Source organism: Stegostoma tigrinum, chromosome 32, assembly GCF_030684315.1.
Source record: "Stegostoma tigrinum isolate sSteTig4 chromosome 32, sSteTig4.hap1, whole genome shotgun sequence".
NCBI lineage: Eukaryota > Metazoa > Chordata > Chondrichthyes > Orectolobiformes > Stegostomatidae > Stegostoma > Stegostoma tigrinum.
Genome location: NC_081385.1, coordinates 36,686,097 through 36,705,892, shown reverse-complemented (window position 1 = coordinate 36,705,892; position 19,796 = coordinate 36,686,097).

The window sequence follows — 19,796 nt, the reverse complement described above, 5'->3', positions numbered from 1 at the left end:
AGATGAAATCTTTTTTAAATATAAAATATAGGTACCAAGTTACCCTAGAGCAGTGTATTTAGAGCAGTAAGAATGTGCTATTTTCTGGGTCTGTTGATTGTTAAGCTGCAAAAATGTCTTTGAGTAGAGTGATGTACTCTTCCTATCAGATGTGGGAGATTAGGGAGAATTTCAATGTAACTGATAATTATGTCTGCAGGAAATGTGTTTGGTTGCAAATCCTATTGGATTACATGGATATGTTGGAGTGGCAGTTAACGGCACTGAGGAATCTATAGGATCCGGGTGTGTGAAGGATAGCAAATTCAGGAAGGTAGAAAAAGTGCAGATACAGTCAGATAAATGGGTTGCCTCTAAGAAAGATAGGGAGGGTGGAAAGATAGCGTAGGAGTCTTCTATGGCCATCCCCATCTCAATCCATATACTGTTTTGGAAAATGTAGGGGGTGATGGACTGTCAGGGGAATGTAGCACTGACAGCCAGGTTTCTGGTACTGAGACCAGCTCTAGTGTAACGAGGGGTATGCCAGGTTCCAAGTGATTGATTGTGATAAGGGACTCTTTAGTGAGAGGCACAGACAGACGTTTCTGTGGCCAGCAACAGATATCAGAATGATGCGTGGCCTCCTGGATGCCAAGGTCAAGGATATCTCGGAGATAGTGCAGAATATTCTTAAAGGGGAGAGAGACCAGCAGGAAGTCATTGCACACATTTGAACCAACAACGTCGGAAGAGGAAAGGATGAGGTTCTCAGCAGAGAATATAGGAAGTTAGGCAGGATGTTAAAAAGTAGGTCTTTGAGGGTAGTAATGGATTACTCTCAGTGCCAAGGGCTAGTGAGGGTAGGAAGAGAAGGATAGAGCAGATGAATGCGCGGCTGACAAGCTGGTGCTGGGGAGAAGCATTCACATTTTTGGATCATTGGAATCTGTTCTGGGGTAGCAGTGACTTGTGCAAGAAGGATAGGCTACACCTGAACTGGAAAGGGAGTCTTGCTAGAGCTACACAGGTGGATTTAAACTAGTAAGGGGGCAGGGTGTGTGGTGTGGGACTCAGAGAGACAGTAAGAAAAGAGAACACTCTGAGGGAATTGGGAAAAGGAGCAGGTCGAACATCAAGGCAAACAGGAGCAAAGGAAGGAATGAGGTAGCACTGATAAATTAAGCTGCATTTATTTCAATGCAAGAGGCCTAACAAGTATGGTAGATGAACTCATGGCATGGTTAGGAACATGGGACAGGGATATTGTGTCAATTACAGAGACATGGCTCAGAGATAGATAGGACTAGCAGCTTAATGTTCCAGGGTATAGATGCTACAGGAAGATTAGAAAGGGGATGGGGGTCAAGAGAAGAGGGGGAGTGGCATTTTTGATTAGGGATAACTTTGGAGGATATTCCAGCAACTGAGAAATAAGAAAGGGATGGTTACCTTATTAGGGTTGTACAATAGAGCTTCCAAAACAGCGGGAAATTGAGAAGCAAATTTGGATGGTGGTTGTATGGTGATCTCAGTTATCTGCAAGAACAATAGGGTAGTTATGGTAGGGGATTTGAACTTTCCAAACATAGACTTGAGACAGTAATAGTATTAAGGGATTGGATGGAGAGGAATTTGTTAATTGTTAACAAGAAAATTTTCTTATTCAGTATGTGAATATACTTACTAGAGAAGGAGCAAAACTTGGCCTTCCCTTGGGGTGTGAGGCAGGGCAGGTGACTGAGGTATCAGTGGGAAAGCACTATGGGGCCAGTTTCCATAAATCTATTAGTTTTAAAATAGTGATGGAAAAGGATAGACCGGATCTAAAAATTAGGGTTCTAAATTGGAAGAAGGCCAGTTTTGACAGTAGTATTGACAAAAGTTGATTGGGAGTGAATATTTGCAGATAACGGGACAGATAGCAAGTCGGAAGACTTCATAAATGAGATAATGAAGAGTCCAGGGGCAATATGATTGAAGGGCAAGGTTGGTAGGTGTAGGGAATGCTGAATGACTAAAGAAATTAAGCTTCTGATCAAGAAAAAGGAGGCTCCATATGTCAGATATAGACAGCAACGAGCAAGTGAATTCTGAGAGGGCAGTAGACGTATACTTAAGAGAGAAATCAGGAGGGCAAAAAGGGGACATGACATAGCATTATTAAATAGGGATTCCACAAATATGTTAAGAACAAAAGCGTACCTGAGGAGAGAATAGGGCCCCCTTAATGATCAGCAAGGCTGTTTATGTGAGGAACTGCAGGAGATGAGCGAGATACTAAACATGTATTTCACATCACTATTTATCGTGAAGAAGGATATGGAAGCTAGAAAACTTGGGGAAATAAATAGTGATAATTTGAAAAGTGTCCTTATTACAGAGAAGGAGGAGTTGGACATCTTAAAACACATAAAGGTCAGCAAATCCCTGGATCAGGTGTATCTAGAATTTTGGGAGAAACTAGCGCCCCTTGCTGAGATATTCGTATCATCAATAGCCACAGGTGAGGTGCCAGAAAACTGAAGGTTGGCTAATGTGGTGGCATTTTTGAGAATGGTGCAAAGGAAAAGCCTTGGAACAATAGACCATTGAGCCTGACATCAGTGGTAGGCAAATTGTTGGAGCGAATTCTGAGGGACAGGATTTACATGCATTTAGAAAGGCAAGGACTGATTAGGGATAATCAACATGGCTTTGTGCATGGGAAACCATGTCTCACCAACTTGACAGAATTTGTTGGAAGAAGTTTCGAAGAGAATTGATCAAGGCAGAGCAGTGGACATTGTCTACATGGGCATCAGTAAAGTGTTCGATAAGGTTCCTTGTGGTAGACTGGTTAACAAGGCTAGATCATATGGAATATAGGGAGAACTATCCATTTGGAATCAAAATTGTCAAGCAGGTAGGAGACAGAGGGTGGCTTTTCCTTCAGAAGGCAGTGTATCGGGAATCTGCACAATGCTGCTATCATTGGAGCTTGGCTGCTGAAGTGGCAACGCCTGCTACAACTGGGAACAGCTGGAGCTGATTGAGGCCTGGAGCCGGCAGTCTCTGTGTTTGCTGCCTGCCTGTCTGGAGACGCTGTAACCTGGGATTCTCTGTTGCTGCTGCCTTTAGAAATCTGCTGGCCTGCATTTCTCCTCAGTGAGTTGAAGACTGCTGTAATAGCAGCTGCTGCAGATCGGGGCGTGGGGCATGGGGCCTCGGGTCTCGGGTGGTGCAACCTGCCTGGAAGACTTGCTGTTGTTGCTATTACCCTGAGAGCATGGGTGGCCTGCATTTCTGTTCAGCCGGTGCCTAGGAAGGCCTGTTCTTAATGCCTGAGCATCTCTGGAAGGGGATTCAGGCCTGGACATTGATTGCTTTGGGGCCTTAGCACTTGTAGTGAGTATTTTGGAGTCTGAGACCTGGAACAGTTCAGAGATTGGAGCCATTTCCTAATTATTATTTGTGCGACTAAGGCCTGTTTGCCACCAGTGCCTGTTGACTCTGGGCATTGGGAACTATTGTTTTTGACCTGTAGGTTGGTGGGGCAGGCTGGGACTCTGCTGCCTGAGGAGACTAGACTGGGCAGGTGAGGCCTAATGGGCCTCTGTCAGTTTCCTTTACTTAATGTTTGTGGGAGGGGAGGTGTTGGTCCTGGGTGAGTAAGGGGCGATGATGACTATGAGGACCTCTAAAGCAACTTCTATTCCAGCTGAGCTCCTTCTCCCCAACCTCCGCCAGCTCGGCTGTGGGGCGGGGGTGGTGGCGCGGTGGTGAGATTGGGCATGATGCCGCTACTGCCCGGTCTGAAGGAGGCCCGTCTGACACAAACTTACTCCTTCTGGTGACAGGCTTTCATCTGCTAGGAGGTCATGGAGGACACCTTCATGGTTGAGCATGAGGGTGCTGTTTACTGGGTGTACTGGTGAAGGGTGTGTGCGGTGATAAGCCTGCAAGGGGAGGCGATGACCCAGTGGTATTATCGCTGGGCTGTAAATCCAGAGACACAGATTGCATTCTGGGGACAGGTGTTCGAATCCCACCACGGCAGATGGTGGAATTTGAACTCAATAAATATCTGGAATTAAGAATCTAATGATGACCATGAACCCATTATCGATTGTTGGAAAAACCCACCTGGTTCACTAATGTCCTTTAGGGAAGGAAACTGCCATCTTTACCTGGTCTACATGTGACTCCAGACCCACAGCAATGTCGTTGACTCTGAGCTGCCCTTGGAGCACTTAGGGATGGGCAATAAATGCTGCCTAGTGAGCAATGCCCTCATCCTGTGAATGAATTAAAAAAAGAGAAAGTGGGGCAGCTCTGGAAGAACTGCCCTGCCTCAGAGGCCACTGTCAACAGCTGAGCAGCTGCAGTCGGCACCGTCGCCCCCCCCGTCCCCTCGTCCCCAGAGTGCTACCTCGGATACAGACCGTAGTGAGGTGACTGGGAGAGCGTCTGCCACAGACGAGAGCCTGGAAGGAAGACCATACATTTGGGGGTGGCCTCCCAGGAGGCTTCCCCAGATGGCTGTGAGACCATGGGCCCACAGCCTGGGGAGGGTACCCCTCACAGTGGATAGCACTCCTGGGCCTGTTGGGAAGATGCAGGATTTAGAGCCTGGCCTGGGGCCAGTCGATTATAAAAGCTTGAGTGAGCAGATGGAGGCCCCAGTTTCCCCTGGTCCCACCACACCGTGTGGCCAAAATCCGTGAGGGACAAAGAAAAAGGGAGGATGATTGATGGGGATGATGGGGGTAGCAGGAGAGTGAAGAGGTGCGTCTCTTGTGCTCTCACCTTCCTGGAAAAAGTGCCACACCTTGGGATCAGAGGGACAGGAGGGATCCAGTACTAAAAAATACCCCTTTCAGGAATGAGGGAGTAGCTTTCCCCGGAAACTCCTCCTGTTCCCTGCTAGGGGAGGGGGACCTGAACCCACCACAGCAGTCCACTATAACTGGGTCAGGCACTTCGGAGGCTGAGAAGGGCATGACCGCTGAGGTATTGCCCAGTCCAACAAGAAGTCGAAGGCCTCGAGGTGCCTTCTACGCTGGCTTGGGACTGTGGTGGGGATAGTTACTCTGAAGGCACCCTGGATGGCAGCGATGAAGGACCAGGCCTCCTTGCTACCTCCTAGGCCTTCATGTCAGGGACCTCCACCCTTTCCAGGGATCTTTTCCCAGATACAGGGGGTGACCCACTGCTGGGAGTGGAGCAGGTTTCCGAACCAGTGCCACCCTGGGGCAATAATATTTTAGTTGATTCTAACATAATTGGAGATGTGGAAGTCCCTGAAAAGGATCTACCTACTGTCAACCCTGGTGGTGGGGCGGTGGGGGAGAACATAAGCAGGGGTGTGTCCAATTGGTGACCGAGACCACAACCTGCACTCAATGCCGGAGAAGTGTCAGGTGATCACCTGGAGGAGGACTGGATGTGTACTGCCCAGTTAGACTAGGCTGAGAGGGACGCGGTGTTTGCACACAATACCCTCTCATTCCTGTTGGAGAACTCCAGGACTTTTTGCAAGTGGTGCATTGCGAATGGACGCCCTGCCAGGACTCACCTGCTCAACTTGGGAGTCCATCTTTGCCCTGCTGATGAATCCTGGCCGGAAAACTGAGTTTGAGTTGGAAACCAGGGTGACCGCTCACATAGCATGCTAGACAGGACTGGTCTCAGTGTTGTTCTTTTGGGCATGAGTGCTGGTCAGATACCAGTTGGTGGCTGCCATGTTGTGGTACCAGCTGGTCACTTTGGTCCCTTCCCTTGGCTTTGTCACCGCCATCCAGAAAATGTTTGTTGAGTTTTTCAATGATAAAAGGCAACACTGGGCTGCTGTGGTTCCGAGATTCTGCTTGAGGAGTGTGGTCAGGTACTGGTGTACCTTCCTACCCGGGTAGTGACATTCTGCCTTCAGGCCCTGCAGCGATACCATTACTCTGAGCTTCCTACAGGGTGGTGCGGCCTGATGATATATTTCTTCTGTCAAGTGCGCGGCCTCTGTTACCACATGCAGCTTCTATAAATGGAGTGATCCCTGCCTAAGGTCATCTTCGACAAATTGCCTGTCTTCTATCTGGATCACACTTAGAGACACGGTTGGCTTGCACTGGTGCTGTCCCCCTATGGAAGTGGTAGCTTTCATCAGTGAGTTGCTGCTCAGGAACAGGTTCTTCCTCAAATGTGGTTTGCAATGGTTCATGACCCGAGCCATCCAGAGCCTGATGGATAAAACACTCAGCACTGACATCTTGCGTGCCCTCGAGGCAGCTCAGGTGTGTGGTGGTCTTCCAGATGAACTGACCACTTTTGGCCTGGAACTCAACGTTGACCTTTCGCTGCAGACTCTCCCTTGTGATGGGGGTGCCCTGCAATCTGAGCTGTTTTAGCAATATCCTCCTGGTGTCCCTTTGAATGGCACGGAGGTTTTTTTGTCCAGGTTGATGCATTCGCACTGTCCACTGCCATGCTTTCACTCTCTGCCCAGATATGCCTCGGTGTGACATTTTACCATCCGGAGGCGAAAGTCCCTAGTGGGGGCTTTCTCTACGAAGGGGTCCTCTCCTCTTATGTCGGGGATCTGGAGTAGTGAGTGCTGCATAACTGGTTACTGAGCAGGATGACTGGGTACCAGGCCACATGCGCTTTCTGTAGCCTGGAGGAGATGATGTTTCACATTTATGTTGAGTGCATCTGGTGGCAGTGCCTTTATAATTGTTTTGAAGGAACTGTTGTTAAAATTCTGGTTGTGTTTTTTTCTTTATTCATTAAGAGGAGAGGATGTTGCAGGGTAAGCAGCATCTATTGCCCATCCCTAACTGCCCAGAGGGTAGCTCAGAGCCAGCCAAATTGCTGTGGGCCTGGAGTCACATGTAGACCAGACCAGGTAAGGATGGCAGTTTCCTTTCCTAAAGGACATTAGTGAACCAGCTGGACTTTTCCCCAACAATCAATTCATGGTCATCATTAAATTCTTAATTCCATATATTCTATTGAATTCATATTTCATCATCTGCCATGGCAGGATTCAAACCAAGGTTGTCAGGATGTTATCTGAGTCTCTGGATTAACAGCCCAGTGATAATACCTGTAGGTCATCACCTCCCTGACACTCCCGACCTATGGGCACCCGGTGCAGCTCCAGGAATGACGTGCTGAAAGTAACATATCAGTAACTGTAGGTTTCCCTCAACCTCTGTTGCCAACCTTGGGAAAATGGGGGTCGGAAGGCATGTGGATGGGATGCTGCGTTGGGAAGCATTTAGGGGATTCAAAACATTGTTAATTTTATTAAAAGTAAAGAGGTGAAAAACAATAATGATACTATATGGATTCAATCATCTGAGCAAAAGCAAAATGGTAAACACTTTGAAGGTAGTCAATATGAAAGAAAGGTACCTGGGTCTGGATACTCAATTGGATTTAAAACAAAAACAGAAAGTGCTGGAGAATCTTGGCAGGTCTGGCAGCAGGTATATGCAGAAACAGGGTTAATGTAACATGAACTCAACAGGCTCTGTCTTTTATAAATGAACTCATTGATTGTGAACGCACAGAGAGAAAAGCTCCCAGCAGAGAAAGCTATAATAGCAAATTTTCACCAAGAACAAATTATTAATCCAACAGAAGGATTCCAAGTCACCAATTTGTTTGATACAAGAAGCTCCGGAGCAATCAATAACTTTTAAAGGAAAGGAATCCCCATGAAGCCAACAGAATGGTCAAGATTTTACTCTTTGAAATTATACTTTACTTCAGTAAATTAACTAAATTCAACATAATATCAACATCAACCAACTGTTAGGATCGTATTTATGAACGGACTATGAGAAACTGGGATATGGAACTGTTTGGTCACTACTCAGTTAAATAGGCTTTATCATAAGATTTCTTGGAAACAAGAGAACTGTGGATATTTTGCTGTTTACTGGAAAAGTAAGTAATTTTGGGAAAAAGAGTCAGATAAAGGGAGATAACAGATAGATTTTATGGTCCTTAATTGTTGGATGAACAGACCTGAGAAAAACAAGGATCTGTGTTATTTTTGTGTCTAGCAACAGCCCCAGGGATCATATTGGAAAGGGCAAAAACAACAATGAATTCATAGAGTGCATTGGGGATAGCTTCCTAGAACAATAAATCATAGGGCCAACCAGACTATCCTATATCTTCTACTGGGTAATGAGCAGGATTAAGAAATGACCTGACATAGAAACATAGATGACAGGAGCAGGATAAGGCCATTCAGCCCTTTGAGCCTGCTCTGCCATTCTTCGTGATCATGGCTGATTATCCAACTCAATAGCCTAATCCTGCTTTCTCCCCATAACTCTTACTAACAAAAGAGATAATGTCTCAAGCGCAATATCTATTTGCTGCTTGAATACATTCAATATTTTGGCATCAACTACTCTCTGGGTGAAGAAATGTCCCCTCATCTCAGTCTTAAATTGTCTATCCCATTCCTCATTCTGTGACCCCTGGTTCTGGATACGCCCAAAATGGAGAACATCCGCCCTGCATCTACCCTGTCCAAGGAGTGATCATAATATGATAGAATTTAATATTTAGTTTGAGAATGATGAATTTAGATTGGAAACAACTGTTCTAAACTTAAATAAAAATAATTACAATGAAATGTGGATCTAGTTTGCTAAAGTGAACTGGGTGGATAGATTAGCAGGAATGACAATACACAAGCTGTGGCAGATGTTTAAAGAGGCAATGCATGACTATTAGCAAAAGTATATCCTGGTAAGGAGGATAGATTCTAAGATAGGGATAAACCAACTAGGGCAAACCAAAGAAGTTAAGGAGATTATAAAGTTGAAAGTAAAAGCATGGAAGGAGGTAAAAGTTAGTGATAGCCCTGAAGATTGGGATAATTTCAGAATCCAGCAATGGAGGACTAAAAGGATAGTAAAGAGAGAGAAAGTAAACTATTAGGGTGAAGTGATAAGGAGTATAAAAATTGACAATATGAGCTTCTTCAAATCTATTAAAGGAAGAGAGAGGTCAAAGTGAACATAGGCCACAGAGGATGTTTCTAGGGAGATGATTATGCAGAACATAGAAATGGCATAGGATTAAATGGATATTTTCCATCAGTCTTAATGGTGGAAGATCCCATTAAGACTAAAGAATACTGGTGAGAATTAATTACCATCTCCATCGCTAGAGAAAGTGTATTCGATAAACTAATGGGGCTTGGTTGCAAGTTTCCAAAAATCCTTCAGTTTTGGAGATGAACTAACGAGTTGGGAAACAGCTGGTCTGATGCCCCTATTCAAAAAGGGAAGGAGGCAAAAAGCAAGCAATTAGCCTAACATCTATTGTTGGAGAAGTAGTAAAAGCAAAACATTTAGTTATGATCTAATCAACCAGTCAGCTTGGCTTCATGAAAGGGAGATCATGACTGATTAATTTATTAGCAATTTTCGAGAACATCTCAACCAGAGCAGATAGAAGGGAGATAGTAGATGTTTGTGGATTTCCAAAAGATTCAACATGTTACGTTATAAAAGTCACAAGAGCCCAAGGTATTGAGGTAATATATTGGTATGGGTAGAGAGTTGGTGAATGGGCAGGAAACAGCGAGTGTAGATAAGGGGTTCTTTTTCAGATTGGCGACCTGTGACCAATGGGTTCTCAGGGATCAGTGCTGGGACATCAACTGTTTACAAAATGCATTAATGGCTTGGAGGAAGGAAGTGAATGGGCTGCAGCCAAATTTGAAGACAACATAAAAATAGTTGGAAAGGCAGGTTGTGAGAGGGATATTAACAGTTTACAGAGAGATATTAATAGGTTAAGTGGGCAAAGAGTTGGTAAATGGAGTGTAATGTGGAAAATTGTGAAATTGTTCATTCTGGGAGGGAGATCAGAAGAACAGACCCTTATTTAAATAGAGAAAAACTGCAGAAAGCTGTAACACTAAGGGACTTGAGAGATCTTGTGGATGAAACACAAAGCTAACACGCAGATGCAGCAGGCAATCAGGAAGGCTAATGGAATTTTCAGCTGTTATTTCAAGAGAGTTGGAGTATACAATTGGGAAGTCTTGCTGCAACTGTACAAGGTTCTGGGGGGACCACATCTACAGTTCTGTGAGCGGTTTTCATCCCTTACTAATGAAAAGATATCATTTCATTGGAGGCAGCTCAGAGAAGGCTCACTGGGATGATCCCCATGTGGAGGAATAGTCTTATGAGTAAAGGCAAAGCAGGTTGGGACTCTACTCAGTGGAGTTTAGAAGAATGAGATGTGATCACGTTGAAACATATAGAATTTGTAAGGGGTTTGATGGGGTAAATGCTGAGAGGATGGTTCCCTGCATGGAAGTGTTTTGGACCAAAAGGGTTAGCAACAGAATAAAGGGCATCAATTTAAGACGGAGATGAAAAGGAATTTCTTCTTTGAGTGTCATGAGTCTTTAGAAATCCTTGCCACAGAGAGCTACGGGAGCAGAGTTCTTGTGTACATTGAAGGCTGAGATATTTAGATTCTTGATCAGTAGGGGAATCAAGAGTTGTGGGGAGAATACAGAAAGTGAATATGAGGATTGTTGGATCAGTCATGACAGTCTTTAGTGACAGTACAGGTTTGAGGAGCTGAATGGCCTTTTCCAGTTATATTCCTTATGTTTATTTTGTTTTATCTTCATTTATCTTAAGACCAAACTAGTTCCATACAATATGTGTTTAAAGATTTCAAAATACACAGTAAAAATACAATCCATTTAATCCAAACAGCACTCCATTGTAGCACTCAAATCACAGTGCAAAAACCCTTCTTTATTCCACATCTTGGGCTGATTTAGCAATAGCTACAATTCTCAGTCTTGAGAATCTGAAAGCTTCTTCCTTGATTCATGATATAACTGAACCTAGACTTTTTACAACTTCACATAATCTCTCCAGGGTTTTAACAAAACAATCCTAGTTTGAAACTTTTAAATCAAAATAAATTTCTTACGTTAAGGTAAACTACATCGAAGAATTCTGAACTGGCTTCCCCTTTCCTCAGGAGCAACTGCTTTACTCATCGAACGACAGTTATACCTCCCACAGAAATGCAGAAATTGAAGCTTGAAGAAAAGCCCTTTGTAACTAAACTATTTCACAAAACTCCCAACATTTCCAGAATCTCCCAGCTGAGAGCTTTAAGCTCCGCTCATAAAATGCCCCAGTGCAAAAAGATTCCCATTTGCTTTCAACACTATCTCCCACAGACTGCTTTTAAAACACATTACCATGGCTAGAGAAAATCTTACAGGTTAATCATTAAGCTCCATCAGACATGCAGAAAACCCATATGCTACTAGTGCAAACTGAAAAATCCAAACTCAACAATAAATTATATTGATCATACATCTTACATTACATTACAGAAGTGTAATAAGATTAGCCCTGAACAAAATCAACTAAATGTGATGGTTAGGTTTTAACGTTCAACTGGCATGAGTTCTTAGAGGCCTAGAATTTCAGTCAAGTAGCGGGAATTGGAAGAGTTCCCAGCGTTGCCCACTGGCCTCAGTTATGGCCAGGTGTGGGCTGCCTTTGGGACAGTCAACCCAGGAAGGAATCAACCATAGGAGTAGCTGGATGTTAAGCTGGGGTTTTTAAAAGGCCTGTTTCAGTTCAGTGACACCTCATTCCAGTGCCATCCAGCTCACGATACACACGTTACCGTCCTTCTCTCTCCATTGTTAGATGTTGAGGCTCTCTCTAAATTTAGTTGTAAGATCTGAGTTAATTAGTGATAGGTTGGGTTATTATAGGGGCCTGAATGACAGGAGTTATTGTGAGAAATGTGACAGATTCCAACAAGGTAGATCTCGACTTGAGGAACAAACCAGTGCGTCTTTTCGCTAGGGTTTGCACATTGGTGTGAAATTCTCTCTAAACAGTGGTGAGTTGCCTTTCAAGGGGTTAATATTTTGCTAGTAACCTTATTAACTACACATCTCCCTTCATTAATATGTAACTTCCGATGCTACCATTCACAGCGAGAAAACTAGACGCTGAGAATGCCCACTGTGGGAATTTGATTGGGTGTCTGGCGATTTCAGCTCACTGCTGGGAATCTTCCTGTTAGTCACCAAGCAACAGGATCGCAGGGCAGTATCCTGGGCACCAGTTGTTTGCACCCCTAGTCCACAGGCATTGACATTTGATAACCACAAACACCTGAGTGCCCTAATGCCAACTCTCTCATCCCGTTTTCAGGACCCTTTAGAATAATACACCTCTGGTGTATGGTGCACCAGCAACTGGCACTTAGAGGCCGCTGTAAGGATAGACTCATTGCCAAAAGGAGTGGGGCAGTCAAGGCTGGAGAAGGAAGAAAGCAGAAATATTTATCATTTTGATTCAAAAATGTGAAAGGGATAACTCACAGTAAAAGAACAAACAAGTTGAGGTGATATGTGATAAATGGTAAGACCCTGCGAAGCACCAAGGATCGTAGAGACCTTGGTGTGCATATACTTTGGTCCCTTAAGGTATCAGAACTGCTGGATAACATGGTTTATTGGGCACATGGAATACATGTCTTCATTAGCCAATGTGTAGAGTTTAAGAGCAGGAAAGTAATGCTAGAACTATGCAAAACATTTGTTAGGCCCCAGTTAGACCATTGTGTGCTGTTCTAGAACCCACATTGCAGGAGAGATGTGATAGGACGGGATGCAGAGGAGATTTACCAGGATGTTACTTGGGCTGGAGAGATTGGACAGACAGGGGTTGTGGAAGCTGAGAGGGAACATGATTCATTTGTATAAAATTATCAGGGTGACAGACAGGGTGGATTGGAATAAACTTTTCCCCTTGATGGAGAGATCAATGATCTGAGAGCATAGAATTAAAGTAATGGGCAGAAGGTTTAGAGGGGATGTGAGGAAAGGACTTTTCACACAGAGAGGGGTGAGAATCCAGAACTCACTGCCCATAAAGGTGGTAGAAGCAGAAGGCTTCACAACCAGTGAAGAAGTTGTTAGGTGTACATTTGCAGTGCCAAGGGTCTGGGCCAAGTGTTAGGAAATAGGATTAGAATAGTCAGATGGTTATTTTTGACTGATGTGGATGTGATCACATTTAGAGTACTGTGTACGGTTCTGGTCACCACATTACCAAAAGGATGTGGATGCTTTGGAGAGGGTGCAGAGGAGGTTCACCAGAATGTCGCCTGGTATGGATGATGCTAACTATGAAGAAAGGTCGTATAGATTAGGATTATTTTCATTAGAAAGATGGAAATTGAGGTGCTACCTGATTGATGTCTACAAAACCATGAATGGTATAGACAAGGTGGATAGCAAGAAGCTTTTTCCCAGAGTGGGGGACTCAATTACTAGGGGTCATGAGTTCAAAGTGAGAGGAGGAAAGTTGAAGGGAGACATGCGTGGAAAGTTCTTTACGCAGAGGGTGGTGGGTGCCTGGAACGCATTGCCAGCGGAGGTGGTAGACGCAGACACAATAGTGTCTTTTAAGACGTATCTGGACAAGTACATGGATGGGCAGGGAGCAAAGGGATGCATGACCCTTATAAAATAGACGATAGGCTTAGGCAGAGGATTTCAATCGGCGCAGGCTTGGAGGACCGAAGGGCCTGTTCCTGTGCTGTAATTTTCTTTGTTCTTTGTTCTTTAATGGGCTGAAGGGCCATGTTTGTGTGGTGAAGCTCGATGGCTCTAAAAGGGGTATGCAGTGAAGTGTCAAAGGGCATGCTAGGTTATGAGAGAGGATGGCTATTGCTAGTGACCATGCCAGTGACCTCCACAGGGTGAGCATAGAGGACCATCATCGAGGTGAGATATTGGGGCTCAGAGGCAAAGAGGATAGTTACAGCCAGACTTCAATCTGGTGATGCCCCCAGTGGGGGAATAAGTGGGAATGATTGTTGGATAGTGGAACTTTGAACAGGACATGGAGGCTCTGGGTGGGTGAATCTACCTGGTGACCAGGCAGAACCCAGAACTGATGGTGTTCACCATGAGCTGTGTACCCTGCCATCAATTGCTGTTCACTATACACGGAAACAATGCAGAGGGTAGGCGCAGTCAGTGCGGCATTGAAGGGTGAAAGTGTGGGATCCACGTCTGCTGGATATTCGGACACTGAAGCAACAAATACAGGAAGCATTCGATTGCAAACTGCAACTATATTTCATTCACAATCATTTCTTCATTTGCAATGCAGAGCGAGTAAGCTTAGGGTTTAAATAATGGTCAACGGCAATTTGCCTCATGTCATTAATCCTTGCAAATGAAAAATTGCCATCTGGATGCTGACATGACCAACAGTGAGGTGATTGCTGTTCAATTGCGTCCCATCAACTGTGAAACTTCCAATGGGGCTGTGGTAAGAGAGGAATATCGCCTCACCATCTGTTGTGTCAGTGTAAGGATGGTCTGGGCTGAATGTAATGGAATATTTCAGGATTGATGTGGCTCTGGGATGAGAACGGGTTTGGAGTGCAGGCAGTGCCCCCTTTAGATGGAATATGCTGGTGTCTCAGCTGGTGTAGCACCTTCACCAGATTGGTCACATGCTTTGAGCAGGGCCCTGGGAGAGCAGACCATCATGAATTGTACAATTACCATTGGGCATGCTGCCACCATTTGGTTTGCATTGTAGGTGTGAACTGCGGGCTCTGCTTATTTTGTTCGTGTTCACTTTTGCTGTGTGTCAATAAAAGCTCATGTCTGGAATTGTCTGGCTGCTTTTATCCAATGAGAAGCTGGTGGTCGCCAATAGGCACTGGGGACAGAGGAGCAGTGATTTAGAGAGTGTGAATAGATAGGATGGAGCGAAGGACAGGGAAACCGTGCAGCCTGATGGTTAAACAGTGACCATGAGGAGAGAATGGGCTGGTATGTGTGAGGGAATGTCAGCCTTACGGATTGTGTGCCATGGGCAGAGTGGCTGCTGGGAGGAGCAATGTGGTATTTTTAAAGAGGATGTAAGTACCAGGGATGCTGGTCTTTTGGCAGTATCCATTAAGTGGCAACTTGTTGAGGGAACAGTAGGCTGTAGAATGGGCTAGAACTGGGAAGAGGGGTATCATAGGAGCTCACTGGTGGTTTAAGAGGTGAATTTGCTACCATTCATCAAGAGATCTTACGAGGTCTCACAGGGAGAAATCTTTGTGAAATTTGATAAAACAGATCTTAGCCAAAGAAGCACATTCCATTCAGCCCATGGTCTGAATTTTGAGAGAGCCAAAGTAAAATTTTACTAGTTACAGATCCATTCCGGGTACAACTAAATTTTCGCAACTACTACAGAATTCATTACGTTTGTCATAAGCATGTACAAAATAAATGATACGTGATAAAAGCCGTGAGTTTTCAGTTGATCCACTTTGGGATATTAGTTTATAACACAGGAAGACTGGGCACTGCGATAATGGGAACTGCAGATGCTGGAGAATCCAAGATAACAATGTGTGAAACTGGATGAACACAGCAGGCCAAGCAGCATCTCAGGAGCATAAAAGCTGATGTTTCGGGCCTAGACCTTTCATCAGAGAGCTCTCTAATGAAGCGTCTAGGCCCGAAACGTCAGCTTTTGTGCTCCTGAGATGCTGCTTGGCCTGCTGTGTTCATCCAGCTTCACACTTTGTTATCTAAGACTGGGCACTGTACCTTGTCTTGTTTTGTTGACTGAAATTCTCCTTTTAACTTTGGTTTCCCTTTTTGTGCATTGAACCCTAAGAAGCACGAGTTATTAACATCTGCTAGCTATTACTATCTGTACACAATCGGACATCCTGAATTCCAGTTGGCATTTTGATGCACGAATTTGCTCAACATCATCTTCTGAAATCCTAATTGGTTTCTTTAAAAATGATGGTCATCTGACTGACATCACTTTCTCTTATCTCTTAATTCATTCTTGACTTGACATTTCAACTTACTACTGGCCAGAAAATGTGTCAATAGCAAAAACTGTACGCGCACGCCAACTCTTAACCTTGCATAAATAAACATTGTAAAATTACTCGGGGTTCAGGTTTTTCAGCAGTCAAATGGATTTCTGGTCTCTCAGTCAGCCTGCCATTCACCAGCTTTACTTATAGTGCTCCATGTACTTATGCACTTCCATTCCAGATCTGTTCTCATCTGCCTCACAATCCACCACTGACTGTCCTCTGATACTTCCTGAACTAACTCATTTCAGACAGAGTGGAGGAGGGGTGGAGTGGAGTGGGGTGGGGTGGGGTGTTGAGGCAGGATGTGGGTGAGGGTGGCGGGATGGTTGGTAATAAATATTGGAGAAGTGGTGACATACCTGGATAAGTCAGAGTGTCATGGAGCATGGGTTAAAATCTCATCGTGTCGAATTTAATTACATTCAGTAAATTCTGGTGACCATCAAAGCATCACGACTGCACTTATTGTTTTAAGAAAACATCTGGTTCATGACCTTGAGGGAAAGAAATCTATCATCCTTGCCTAATCCAACCTGCATGTGACTCCAGACTCTCAGCTTGATTTTTAACTGCTGAGAAACGGCTTAGCAAACCACTTAGATCAAAGGCAGAACTGTACAATAAATGCTGGACTTACCCAGGGATTACTGTGAAAGAATGTTTAAAAATTATGAGTCTGCTATGACCAAAAAGAGGTTTCAAATAAAACATTCATTGCTGCAGCTGCTTTGATCTTCCCACATTGACCAATTCTCCCTTTAACTGCACCTGTATTTAAGAATGAGAGTTCACTACGCAATGTTAAATGTGTGAAAATTCCACTCTGGCAAATGATGAATGTTCATGATATATTGTTACCAAATGAATTCTGAAGTGGGTTGCTGTATATTTGATTTATATTTCTAGATTCTGTGATAAGATGCCACAAGGTTACTGAGAGTGCAAGGTTTCTTTCAGAGAGAAGCGGGTCATTCAGAGAAAAGGTTTGCAACAATAACAGTGTAGTTTACCAGTGTCCAAAATAGTAAGGGCAGAAAGAAAGAAGTCCCGAGTTGGTAAGAATTTAGTCAGAGAACTGGTCAAAAGGGTTTAACATGTCAATAGGAAGACATACTGTCGAATCAGTCAGTGAAAGGAACATATTTTTAGGAATGAGCAGGCTAGGTTAACAGCTTAAGGATTTCATGTAGGAACAGTAACTAAGAAACATGGTATCAGAAGAATGCATATATTTGCCAGAAAGAAACCAAGTGCAGCTGTGTCAGTGGGGACAAGGAACTCTAAGGTGGAAACAGAATGACCCTTCACTGGTTTTCGAGGATCTGTATGGTTTATGTGAGGGCAAAAATGTTGAATTCTTCTTAAAGAATACTGTAACAAGACCATTTCAAATCTTTCTCATATAGTGTAAGATAGTTTTTTTTAACTATGTGTACTAATCTTTGATTTTATTTGTTAGAAATACATAAGCAGCCTCTCATGAGTATGTTCAATGGCTGATCCATAATAAGCACATTGCAAACATCAGACCTGTAGTCTGTCGAGAGATAGTGGGAACTGCCTATGTTGGATAATCTGAGATAACAAGGTGTAGAGCTGAATGAACACAGCAGGCCAAGCAGCATCAGAGGAGCAGGAAAGCTGACGTTTCGGGTCCACACCCTTCTTCATAAATCAAAAATCTCTGAAGAAGGGTCCAGACCCGAAACATCAGCTTTCCTGCTCTTCTGATGCTGCTTGGCTTGCTGTGTTCATCCGGCTCCACGCCTTGTTATCTCTATAGTCTGTCAAGCCAGGTTTCACTCTGGGATCTGCCTTTTCCAGTATTACCGTCAGCTGGGATCCTAATAACTATGATGGGTGTTTCTGGGCTGCCCTCACAACCTGAACATGGTGGAGTTGGGAGTTGGTTCACTCACGATGCTATGTGGCTGGTTTGTAAAACAGGCTAATGCCAACAGCACGGCTTCAGTTCTTGTACCAGCTGTGATAACCACGAAGTATGGTGTGGTGATCCTCGGGTTAGGCGCAATACATTCCTCTCTCTTCAATCACAGAGCAGTCTCTGTTCTCTATGACTGGTGACTTTTATTTCAGTCTGGAATTTTTCTCCCTGAAATAGACTGATGAGGGAAGATCGGTCTTTTAAGGTCATTACAGTATGTTGAATAGACACAGGGACGTTAGTCCCACGTGGCAGTATCAAAAACTAAAGCCAATAAAGTTAGTCTCCAGTAAATTCAGGACGTACACCTTCACCAAGGAAGTGGCAAGAACATGGAACTCACTACTACAGGGGTTGGTTGAATTGGGTCACAAAGCTGCATTAACTGGGAAAAGGAATTACATGGTTTGGTGGAGTTTTGATGACATGGAATGGAAACCTGTATTCCAGTCACTGAATTCTCAGATTTCAAACTGGAGTTCTTGAGGCTGCAGAATATGTGCTTCAAGAGACAATCCATTCCTTTCAATCTCTTGCCTCAAGCATCACTTTGAAGCTGAAGTTTTTAAAACTCTTTTTGATGTTCATTCATTAAAGCTTGAGTGCCCTCTGTGAAGTGCAACTGACTGTGCCAATAACCCTTACCAATGCAAGCTCCTTCACCATCCCTAGTTTTGCTAATTGGCACTTATTGCTCCAATTTGTGATGCGGTTTGAAACCACTGACGTCCTGTGTAACCCCACCGTGATGGAATATTGCTGTATTGTGTCTTACCTTCTGAAAGGACAAAAATCTTCAGTCAATTTTAATTTGCAAGAACTACTTTATTAACTAAAATATGTGAAATTCGCCCAGATTTATTCTTTTGTTTACAGCTTGAATATACAGACCAAAACACATGGAAAAATGCCTCAAGGCCTTTTAGAAAATACCAGGTTCAATTCTGGAAAATATGCATTTCTGTATTGTTCAATTTTTCTCTGCCCAGTATTGTGAGATATAATGAGTGTCCTGCTGGTTACAGCTCTATCCCACTGCGCTCTCAATGTCAGCTTGCTAATCACTGCACTTAATTTTTCACAGAATTCAACAGTAAGGATTGTGTGATACGATCCTGGAACATGTGTGAACATCCTGGTTACAACATTAAGTTGCAAAATTTCATGGGACCAATCACCATTTGGCACTTTGCCAGGACAATAAATTTTGGTCTCAATCTGCAGGGTTAAATTTCCTTTGGTGCTCAATAGTATTTTCTAAATGGACCTTATGTGTGAAAATATTGGAAACTCTGTGAGGATGAGGTTACTTGGCAAACACCATGCCGAACTGTTTACACTCTACACGCCTTTCCAATGCTTTTTCCATGCATGTCAGTGGGTCTAATATTTCAAAGTTGGACAATGCATCAAATGTTGCATCCTGGCTGAGTGCTGTAGTTACCAGTACTTGGAGTGAGATGGACTCCATCAATGTCTGCTAGTCAGGTAATTGACCATGTCCTCAAAATCAATAACAGCAAATAGCTGAAGATCTAGGAAGATGCTCAAAGTTGTTGGGAAAGAAAGGGAATATTTTACACAATATCTTCACAGACTGACAAGAATAAAATGCAAAATTTACATTTTCGATTGGTTTTTTTGATGTTTCGGCAACTCAATGTCAATATTAGGAAGCACTCAAGCATTCCAACAAACGTTGATTCCACTTAGACAGATTTGTCTCTGACCTAGTCACTCTCTAATAATAATTCCATGTTTGACAGCTCATCTTGTAACTACAGCTCTTACGACAGAGATGGTGGTATACTGAGAAAGAACACCCTTGGTTTATCATAAATGAAAACAAAATCAGCACATCTGGCAGAGAGAAACAGGGTTAATGTTGAGTCCAATGTGACTCAGCTCCTGGCCTGCTGAGTTTCTCTAGCACTTTCTACTTTTA